At 41.6% G+C, this 7,366-nt stretch overlaps 1 non-coding gene across 1 annotated transcript; it reads right to left on the bottom strand.

Annotated features, from left to right (window-relative positions):
• Nucleotides 1–6,906: 6,906 nt before the first annotated feature.
• LOC125354033 lies at nt 6,907–7,034 on the bottom strand. The gene has a single exon (XR_007211423.1). It is a non-coding gene; the product is annotated as a U6atac minor spliceosomal RNA (small nuclear RNA).
• Nucleotides 7,035–7,366: the final 332 nt, after the last annotated feature.

The following is a 7,366-nucleotide window of genomic DNA, read 5'->3' as shown; positions in this document are numbered from 1 at the left end:
TTGCTGTATCTTGTCCTGAATTACCTGTCACACACCTCTGTCACTTTGAATCATTTCACACCTTGATCAATTGATTAGTTAATCGTATTTTGGGGTTCTGAAGCCCCATCTTTTATAAACATAAATAGTGCTTACATCTAGATGGTTAGTACTTGCTTGTTGCACATATTAGTTATAATTAATTATATGGACTTGGAAGTGAGTTTAGGCTGAGGTTTGCCATTTTCTCTCTAGTGCTAAAGCATCCCACCTGAAAGAGAACAGTCCTTGCTAACATGGCTGCTGAGATAAACACATCCATGTTCAGTGTGCGCTTACATGTGAACCTGTTCCTTTAAATGGAACCTTTCTTCTCCTTCTCTTCTGACTCTTTCTTCTCTATTTCCTCCTCCTCATTTTCTTCCTTCTCTCTTTCTTTTTAAACAGGGTCTCAATATGCAGCCCAGTCTGGACTTGACCTTATAATCTTTCTGACTCAGCTTACTGAATGCTGGAATTACAACATTCAGTAATGCTGGTATTACACTATTACAGTTTGATATATCATTATATGCAGCTCCTCTCTGATTCTGTTAAAGAGACAACTTGGTTTGAGTACATATTATTTCCTTATTTTATGCTTGAAGTGCTTCCTCCTCCTCTTTTTTCTGCTTCTTCCTCTCCTCCTCCTCCTTTTCCTCCACCATCTCCTCCTTCTCTTCCTCTCTTCTTCTCTCCTCCCTTCTTCTCTTTTCTCCTCTCCCACCCTTTATTTTTTCCTCTCTTCTGTCATATGTGTGTATGTGTGTGTCCATCTTTATTAACACATTAAGTAAGATTAAAGTAGTGATGAGCATAATTAATATTTGAGAGCCTTACAGCCATTCTAATGTGCTCAGCATATTTCTAATCTTATTGGTTACAAACTCATTGTTATGTCGAATTACTACTTTGATCAATCAAACTACATTCATAATTGGACAAAATGTTATATTTAAATACTTTAGTGAAGATAAAGATGTAATTTTTCCCTACATATATTCATGAATCCTCTTAATTCCATATTTAGAGACCCCTGGTGGCATGGGAGGGCCAATGGACCCCAGATTAATAACAGTCCCCCTAGGGATATATCAAATTCATGATTTTTCTTTAATGCTCAAATAAGTCCTCCTCCTCCTTTCTTCTTTCCTTCCTTCCCCTCCTCCCTGCCGTTTTCCTATCAAACAAGTTCAAATCTTCAGGAAAGTTTCTCAGTTGCTGCTACTGAGTGCAAATTTCCTCATACTCCATTTGACCTGACATTGTGATAGTCTGGACTGGACAATTGACCCATCAGGCCAGGAGCCCTTGGTGTTCAATCACATGGAAGGAGATGGTGGAGGAAGAGGCTGAATGTGGATTGTGGGTGGGCCCTAGAGACACAGACAGAGCCCATTTGACAGAGGACACAGAGGAGGTCCTTCCCTACTGCTCCTGGTCCCATCTAAATTTCAGTGTGTGGACAGTTTGTGCAGGCAGCCCCCAGAGTTCTGGCATGTTGCAGCCATTGAGGACATTCTCCTTGTGAATTCCACTCATGATTCTCAAGAGACCCAGGTTCTAGGTGCCTGTGTGTGACTCTGCCGGGGCCCTGCTGCACTCAGTGGCACCACTCAAAACTCTCCTCCCCAGCCATTTCCACCTTCCCTGCCTCATTCTCTCTCTCACTTCTTTACCTTCCAGCCAAATAAAATAACCTCTTCTCAAGTGATCACCTCAGAGCCTTCTAAAGAAACCCAACTTAATGCATGTTCAAATCCTAACCAGCCACTCACAGTCTGAGTGACCTTGAGTATGGGTCGAATCTCTGGAGCCCCATTTCCTTACTGGGAACATGGAACAAAACTGCCCTTTACTAAGGTTTCTATGAAGATGGATGGAAAGCATATGCAAAGACTTTTGTCCATGCCCCGCACTGTCTGTCATAGACGCAGGCGCAGGAGCTGTTATCCCTTCTGTGTTTGTCAGCGTCCTACTCTAACAAATACTGAAGACAATCAACTTACAAAGAGAGAAGGTTTATCTTTGTTTACTGGTATTGGAAGTAGGAAATTCAAAGGGAATACCAAATTTGAGAGACACAGGGTAAAAAAAGAGAAATAACTACAAAAGCAATACTTGCAAAACTGTTTGGTGTAAGTGAACTGAACACCTGCGGGGGGAGGGAAAGGGGGGGAGGGAGGGGGGCATGAGGGACAAGGCAACAAACAGTACAAGAAATGTATCCAATGCCCAACATATGATACTGTAACCTCTCTGTACATCAGTTTGATAATAAAAATTTGAGAAAAAAACAAAAAAAAACAAAGAGAGAAGGTTTACTTTGGCTCACCGTTTTAGAAGTTTGTGATCCCCCAACTCTATTGCTTTGGGAAAGGCGGTGTACCATCATGGCCAGTGTGTCCGGAAGCAAAAATTTGCCCTCCTGGTAGCCAGGGAGCAAGACTGTGGGGGATAGAAGAGAATGGGGTCCTGCTCCTTCTCAATGGCGTAAGAGCTCCCATTAGGTCCTACCTCCCAATGCCTCCACTACCTACAATATTGCCAAGCTTGGGGCCAAATCTCTGTGGGAATATACCAGATTTAGGCTATGGCATTCTCCTCACTTGCGGAGGACTTGTTTCTGTGAGGGAGAAGGAAGATGGCAAAGGAACGAGTATGTTAGATCTATGAAACTCACCGGCAAAGGGTTGCCAGCCAGGGTCATGGGTGCATCACTATCTCCATTCCCCACAATCCAGATACGAGGAGAGTGAATGAGTTCCACGTGATCGTGGGTGCCATGAACTGCCTGCTTCTTTCTGCTGTGGGGTTTAATAGCTTCAGAATGCCTTTGGTAAGGTGTGTTTGGGTTAGCTGCTGGGTTTGGATAGAGAGGACAACTTCATTGACTCATTTTTTCCCTATTTGTTTTCAAAACTTTCTAGCAGAAATGTAAATGAATGTCTTGTGGCTGACTTAATTCATTAAAATAGGAAGGGGAAGAGAAAACTTAATTCCAGAGTTCTGTCCTCAGCAAACATCTCTGTTCTTCCTAGGCTTGAAGGCAATGGTGGAAGAGAATCTGAAGAAGCAATGTCCCTGGAAAAGTGAGGGGTACTGCTTCTCATTCTCTGCCTACCATGTATGTGTCATGTGGGCTCTACAAAATGGGGTACACATGTGTCTTCTTTATTTTTCTTTTTTGGTGATAGTGAGATTTGAACCCAGGGATTGCTTGCTAAGTGCTCTACCATTTGAACCATGCCTTCATACTTTCTTTTGAACTTTTTCCTGTGTGTGTGTGGGGGGGGGGGGGCGGTGATAGTATTGCAGATTAAACTTGGGGCTAGAGTGCTTTTCCTTAGAATTTTTGCTCAAGGCTGGTGCTCTATCTTTTGAGCCACATCTCCACTGCCAGATTTTTTGCTGGCTAATTGAAGATAAGAGTTGCTCAGATTTTTCTGCCTGGAATGGCTTCAAACTGTGATCCTCAGATCTCAACCTCCTGAGTAATTAGGATTGTAGGAGTGAGCCACCTGTGCCTGCTTTGCTTTTGTTGTCTCTAAAATACAGTTTCACTTTTTGCTGGGGCAATCTTAGACTGCAATACTCTTTCTATTTCTCATGTAGCTGGAGTGCCAGACACACACTAGTATGGCCAGCTTTTGGTCGAGATGAGGTAGCACAAACTTTTTTTGCCATTTGAGTTGCTAGGATTATGATCATAAGCCACTGCTCCAGGCTTGTAAGCTCAGTTGCTATGGACAGATACAGTTGTAAGGAAGAAGTAGAGTGAAGGAGATAGTATGATGAAAAGCATTAAGTTGGGCACAGGGCTTACACCTATAATCCCAGATACTAGGGAGATTGAGATGGAAACGATTGTAATTAAAGGCCAACCCTGGACAAAATCTTGTGAGATCCCATCTCAACCAATATACAACTGCAAGCTGTGGTAAGCACCTGTCATCTCGCTACATGAGAAGTGTATATAGAAGGATCATGTCCGGTGGGAGGGGGTGTGAGCAAGATCCTTTGTAAAAAATAATTAGAGCAAAAAAGGGCTGGAGGTGTATGTGATTTAAGTGCTAATGTGCAGCCCTGAATTACACCCCAGTACTGAAGAAAGGAAGGAAGGAAGGAAGGAAGGAAGGAAGGAAGGAAGGAAGGAAGGCAGACTAAAAGAAAATATAAACTGAAAAGAAAACCAAAATAAATACAAATTGAGTGTGCCAAATCCAAGATTTTAGTAGTTGAAATAATTTTTTTTATTTTTATTTTTATTTTTTCTTCAAATTTTTATTATCAAACTGATGTACAGAGAGGTTAGTTTTATACGTTAGGCATTGGATACATTTCTTGTACTGTTTATTAGTTGAAATAATTTTAAGAGTTGGTGTTATATATTCAAATTTAATGGAGAGCCAACTTTTGTAATATTCTATATGTAATTTGAGACTTGGGACTGTGGTTATAATGGGCTTTATCCAGCCTTTGGTCCCTCATCTCTGCCTCAGGAAAAAGGGGCAGCAGAGAACAATGTGAATGTCTTTCTAGCTTCTGCAGAGTAATGGATGGTGATAGAGGGGAAGGGAGACCGGGGCTCATTTTAAATAGACAAATAGAATTTGAGATGCAAATGATTAGGAGCAATCCTGCTGAGAATTAATGTCTCCTCTGGTGATCATGCCATCCAGTTCACTTCACCCTGGTAAACTAGCTACCCTGTGTCCACACATCACTAGTTTTGTTGTTATAATTTCGCTGGGGGCTTGAAAGGAAATGTGAATTAATCAATTCTGTCTTTACACACTTTCCATGACCCTTTGAAGCAACTGGAGTAAATAAAATTTCTTACTCGTGTGTAAAGGAACATACATACATCTAGTTGATATTTAACATCATACACACCTGCAGGCATACAAACCCAACAAGTAGTTAAGACATGGATTGAAGCTACTTACAGAAGAGATTTTCAGGGTCCCAGCAAAACTCAGCCTCCTGTGTAGCTACGATTATAGATGTGAGCCACATCTATAATGGATCTATAATAGATCAAAAATATTTTAAGAATAGCTCATATACCAAATATGTGCTGACATTTTTACTTGACATTATTTTCTACACAATATATTTCCTATACAATATAGTAACAATATGTTTGAAGCTTACATTCTGTTAGGTTTTCCAAGTCATCTAGAGATGGTTTAAAGTACATGAGAGAATGTGCGTAGGCTATATGCAAATAGTAGTCCATTTCATATAAGAACCTAAGTATGCACAGCTTTAGGAATCTGCCAACTACTTCCCTGTGGATAGCGAGGGATGCCTGTACTGGTTACTGTTATAGTTTGCTTGTTCTATTTTCCTTTTTTGATGCTACTGGGTTGGAAGCCATGTTTATGATTACACTGCTTGAGAGTTTAGTTTGTACTTTAGAAGGCCCCCTGAATGATCTCAGGAAGAAGATGCCCTTTCTTCTCCCAGGATGGGGTGAAGGTGATCTAGGACTCCCAGAAGACCTGAACTCAAAATCTCAAGCACTTCAGAAATGTCAGGACCTACAGGAAAAGAGTTGTCTGCTAGATATCATCAAAGGCTGAGCACTGAAGCTCAGTGGTCCAGGAGAATTGGAATAGAAGTACCTAGTGCTCCCATTTGTGTTCAGTGGGAAAATATTTGTGAGAGGCAATCTCAGCATTTTCCAGAGCTTTTTCCTGAGGTCATATAAAAAATCTCTGGGTGCTTTATAACCTGATATGAGAGTTCATGGATCCCCAATAAGCACTGATATTGACATTTTAATGGGCTTGCTAAGTGGAAGTTAGAAGCCAAGTTTAATTTGTTTTAAAGATATAAAGTGTAGCTGTAGCCAGTGGCTCAAGCCTGTAATCCTAGCTACTCAAGGGGCTGAGATCTGAGGGTGGTGGTTCAAAGCCAACCGGGCAGGAAAGCCCGTAAGTCTTTTAACTCCAGTTAACCACCAGAAAACCGCAAGTGGCGCTGTAGCTCAAAGTGGTAGAGTGCTAGCCTTGAGCTGAGGAGCTCAGGGACAGTGTCCAGGCCCATAGTTCAAGCCCCATGACTGACCAAAACCAGACAAAACAAAAAAGAAATAAAGCAACAAGATGATTCATCTTGCCAGACATTGTGATCCTCAGACACCACTTACAATGATTAAAATATAGGACCCTCAGCTCTTACTATGCTAGTCTTTAAAAAAATGTTTTGTGCCAGTAATGGGGCTTGAATCCAGGACTTTTTGCTTGGCTTTGTTTTACACATAGCTGGCACTCTATCACTTGAGTCATGCCTCCAGCCAAGGCTTGTGCTGGTTCATTGAAGATGGAGTCACAGAGATTTTTCTGCCCTGGCTGATTATGAACTGCAAACCTCAGATCTCAGTAGTTAAGATTACAGGCCTGAGCCACTGGCACTTGACTTTTCTCAGGCTAGTGTTTCAGAGTTGTTTGTATAGCTGAATTAACTGGATTTACTTTGCAGTGAAATTCTCAGCTCCATGGATTGCTGATGCTTAGATAGAAATTCAGTACTGTTAGTACTGCCGTTGGGCTGGGAAACACAAGAAGTGTTGTGGTGGATGGCTTTTGTTGTCTCTTGGTTAATTAGAGATAAGAGTCTCAGGGACTTTCTTGCCTGGGTTGGATTAAAAACAATGGCTAGGCTGGGGATATGGCCTAGTGGCAAGAGTGCTTGCCTCGTATACATGAGGCTCTGGGTTCAATTCCCCAGCACCACATATACAGAAAATGGCCAGAAGTGGCCCTGTGGCTCAAGTGGCAGAGTGCTAGCCTTGAGCAAAAAGAAGCCAGGGACAGTGCTCAGGCCCAGAGTCAAAGCCCCAGGACTGGCCAAAAAACAAAACAAACAAACAAACAAACAAAAAAACAGTGGCTAGATGCCACAAAATAGGCAACAATGCCTTAAAACTGTATGCATAGTGTCAGGCCCAAGAGCCTCTGCCATCCTTGTTAAGGGGAGTGCCAATTTTCTCTCTATTCACACAATACTCCAGCAAGTTCATTCATTCATTCAATCATTCATATTGTCTTCAAGTAGTTGTAAAAAGAAGTTTCCATTCACCAAAGCATCTTGATGAATGTCACCCTTTGAACATTCTCACCCACCCCTCCCAACTTACCCTTTCCTTTACTTATCTTAATTTTAGGTTATATATTGAGGGTTGTTTTTTTTTTTTTTTGCCTTTTAACAAAGCAGTTTATGAGTACAGTGCATCTTGATCTGTGTCATCCCCTTCACATCTTTACCTCCTTTCGACCCACCCCTTACCTTATACTTCTCAATTCTGTGGTAGATGGCAAAAAGGGGAGAATGCAGGCAA

This window comes from Perognathus longimembris, chromosome 6 (assembly GCF_023159225.1).
Source record: "Perognathus longimembris pacificus isolate PPM17 chromosome 6, ASM2315922v1, whole genome shotgun sequence".
Lineage (NCBI taxonomy): Eukaryota > Metazoa > Chordata > Mammalia > Rodentia > Heteromyidae > Perognathus > Perognathus longimembris.
This window is presented reverse-complemented; position numbering and strand designations above follow the sequence as displayed.